Source organism: Mus pahari, chromosome 12 (genome assembly GCF_900095145.1).
Source record: "Mus pahari chromosome 12, PAHARI_EIJ_v1.1, whole genome shotgun sequence".
Taxonomy (NCBI): domain Eukaryota; kingdom Metazoa; phylum Chordata; class Mammalia; order Rodentia; family Muridae; genus Mus; species Mus pahari.
This window is the reverse complement of record NC_034601.1, coordinates 13,088,086-13,091,329: the sequence shown is the minus strand read 5'-3', so window position 1 is coordinate 13,091,329 and position 3,244 is coordinate 13,088,086. Positions and strand designations below refer to the sequence as shown.

The 3,244-nt window shown below is 43.6% G+C and overlaps 2 protein-coding genes across 2 annotated transcripts in view; one reads left to right on the top strand and one right to left on the bottom strand.

Annotated features, from left to right (window-relative positions):
• The window catches only part of Serpind1 (serpin family D member 1), a 15,363-nt gene extending 14,859 nt beyond the window's left edge, over window positions 1-504 (bottom strand). The window contains exon 1 of the mRNA XM_021209065.1: window positions 431-504. The gene's annotated coding sequence lies outside the window, so the exon portion shown is untranslated. The remainder of the gene's footprint in view (window positions 1-430) is intronic.
• Pi4ka (phosphatidylinositol 4-kinase alpha) overlaps window positions 1-3,244 on the top strand; it is a 126,482-nt gene that overhangs the window by 77,189 nt on the left and 46,049 nt on the right. The window lies entirely within an intron of this gene.

Here is a 3,244-nt window from a genome sequence, read left to right as displayed (position 1 = left end):
CAGGCTGGCCTCAAACTCAGAAATCCACCTGCCTCTGCCTCCCGAGTGCTGGGATTAAAGGTGTGCGCCACCACACCAGCCCGAATATTCTCATTCTCAATCACTAGACAATATCTAATTTGAAAAGAAATTGATTTTGTACCCTGGGGTGATAGATACCCAAGGGCTACAAGTGCTGGAATTTCAACCTTGTGCCTCCATGCCCAGTTTCCAGTTTAAAGTATCAAAGGTAAAATACTCTTGTCTCTTAAAATTCAAATTCCATTTTTGTCAGTTGTACCAATATTAATATTAAACTAAAATTTAAAGAATATTAAACTAAATTTTAAAATAATACATTCTTTTCTCAATAAAGGAACCAATTGTTTAGCTCTAAGCATTAAAAATAAAAATTTAAAATTGGCAAAAATATGTTAGAAATCAAACTTACCTCTGTGCCTCTGAGCAGTGGTGTGACAGAGATGAAACCAGAGAAGGTCAGAAGGTTTCAATGTGAACTTTGGTGCTGGGCTGTTGTGTGTTTTCCAAAGCAAATATGTCCTAATTCAAACACCACTCAAGTAGCTTTGTCAGCAGAGCCCTTTCGGCTCATTTTGGTCACTTCTTAGGCACAAGCTACTTCCAAACTACAGTTCTCAGTGTGGCTGAGGTTTTGAGTGTTCCTATCTGTATCAGCATGTCTGCACCATCTTGTTCAGGACATCTTGCTGAAGTTATGCATAACTAAGGCACTATTCAGTGTTCTGGGAGCCATGTCTTCCCCCCTGCTGGGTCTTTGTCTGTGTGAAGGCTGGCTGGTATACTATAGGTGGAGTTACCTTAAGTTCATGGAAAGCTTATTCCTCATTGAAAAGTGAAGGGAAAAGTTAAGGTTGGTATCTTAGAAGATGCACAAATTGGTGTAGACCTTTTGAGTTGTTTGTTTGTTTGTTTGTTTGTTTTTAAGACAGGTTTCTCAGTGTAGCCCTGGCTGTCACTAGACCAGACTAGCTTTGAACTCACAAGAGATCTGCCTGTCTCTGCCTCCTGAGTATTGAAGTTGAAGGCATGTACCATTATGTCTTGCCCTCAAAAACTTTTAAAATGTTGTTTCTACTGTCATTCCTCAGCACATAGTTACCAAATTAGTATATCTTTGGATTATATTGTACCAAATTGTGTCTTTGTGAGAGTGTATATATGTGTCTTTGTGCATGTGTGTGTCTGAGAGAGAATGTGTGTGTGAGAGAGAGTGTGAGAGTGTGTGTGTGTTTGTATGAGAGTGTTTATATGTGCATGTGTGTGTGTATAAGTGAGAGGGAGGGAGGGAGAGAATGTGTGTGTATGTGTGTGTATGTGTGTGTATGTGTATGTAAGTGTTAAACCCACACACGTCTCTACCAGGAGCAGCATGAGGTTGCTCAGAGACTCTTCAGTCCATTAGGACTGCTTTGCAGCTTCAGCCCGGGCTGGCTCGGAGCCCTTGGTACTTAAATGCTGTTTCTCTTTGGTGCATCTTCCTTGCAGAGCGGTATATGAGTATCACTTGGATGTCACTTTCCTGTCTTAGGAAACCATATTGAGCACCTTGACTGAAACTATATTTAGCATTCTCTCCTGTAAAGAAAAAGCGATAAGGTGCTGGGTGTAGTATGTTAGGTACTTTTGCTGTGGTATGTTACAGGAGAAAGGGTTAATAGGACTTATGTTTCCAGAGGGTTAGAGTCTGTGAAGGTAGAGCGAAGGCATGACTACAGGAACGTCAAGAGCTCACGTGAACTACAAGCAGGAGGCAAGGGCATGCTGGGAGTGGGCCAAGTCTTTTGAAATGTCAAACCCCACCCCAAAGACACACCTTCTAATCCTTCCTAAACATTTCCACAGCTAGGGACCAAGTTTTCAAACATATGAGCCTATATGAGCCTCTTATTCAAACGCCACAGATGACTCACACTACGGCTACGGCAGAGTATTCAGGCTCAGTTCCCAGTACCATATCAAGTGACTCATGACTGCTTGAAATTCCTGTGTCTGTTTAATTAAATAGATGAGATGCCCAGATGAGAAGACATGGCAATAACCAACCCTGTGCACTGGACTTGGGTTTCCTATTGGAGGCATCTGTGCTCAAGCCCTGGGAGACTACAGTCTCTATACAGTAAACATCTGATCAGATGTCTCTGTTATCTTCAAAAATGGCCTTTTAGCTGGGCGTGGTGGCGCACGCCTTTAATCCCAGCACTCGGGAGGCAGAGGCAGGAGGATTTCTGAGTTCAAGGACAGCCTGGTCTACAAAGTGAGTTCCAGGACAGTCAGAGCTATACAGAGAAACCCTGTATTGAAAAACAAACAAACAAAAATGACCTTTAGAGCCAGATGTAGTGCTTAATAATCCCAGCACTCAAGAAGCAATGCCCACAGTTCTCAAGGCCGCCTATTCTACTTAGTGAGACCCTGTATGGGTGTTTTGCTCTGTGTGTGTGTGTGTGTGTGTGTGTGTATGTGTGTGTGTGTGTGTGTGTGTGTGTGTGTGTGTGTGTGTGTGTACACCATATGCATGCAATGCTCATGGAGGCCAGAAGAGGACATCAGATTCCCCCCAGAACTAGAGTTAATAAATGCTACCTGCCATATGATGCTGGAAATCAAACTAGCCCCTTTGGAAGGAAGAGAGCAGTAACTGCTTTTTTTTTTTGGGGGGGGGGTATTCAAGACAGGGTTTCTCTGTGTATCCTTGACTGTCCTGTAACTCACTTTGTAGACCAGGCTGGCCTCGAACTCAGAAATCTGCCTACCTCTGTCTCCCGAGTGCTGGGATTAAAGACGTGCACCACCACACCTGGCCTAACTGCTCTTAAATTCAGAGCTATTTCTCCTGCCCCTAAGCTTTTATTTAGAAAGTGGGAAGAGTAGCTTAGTGAGTAGTCACTATCTCCTCAAGCCTGAAGATCCAAATTCAGTCTCTGGAATTGGATCACACAGTGTAATCCCAGCCAGCACTCCTGTAGAGACAGAGATGAGAAACACAGATAGTAGAAGCACCTGGAAGTGGTCCATCCATCCTTTGCATTTTTCTGTCATGACTCCAGATTCCTTGTTCGGTCACTTCCACTTAGCCTAGGACTCTGATTTCTTTTCTTTTGGTTTTTCGAGACAGGGTTTCTCTGTATAGCCCTGGCTGACCTGGAACTCACTCTGTAGACCAGGCTGGCCTCAAACTCAGAAATCCACCTGCCTATGCCTCCCAAGTGCTGGGCTTAAAGGC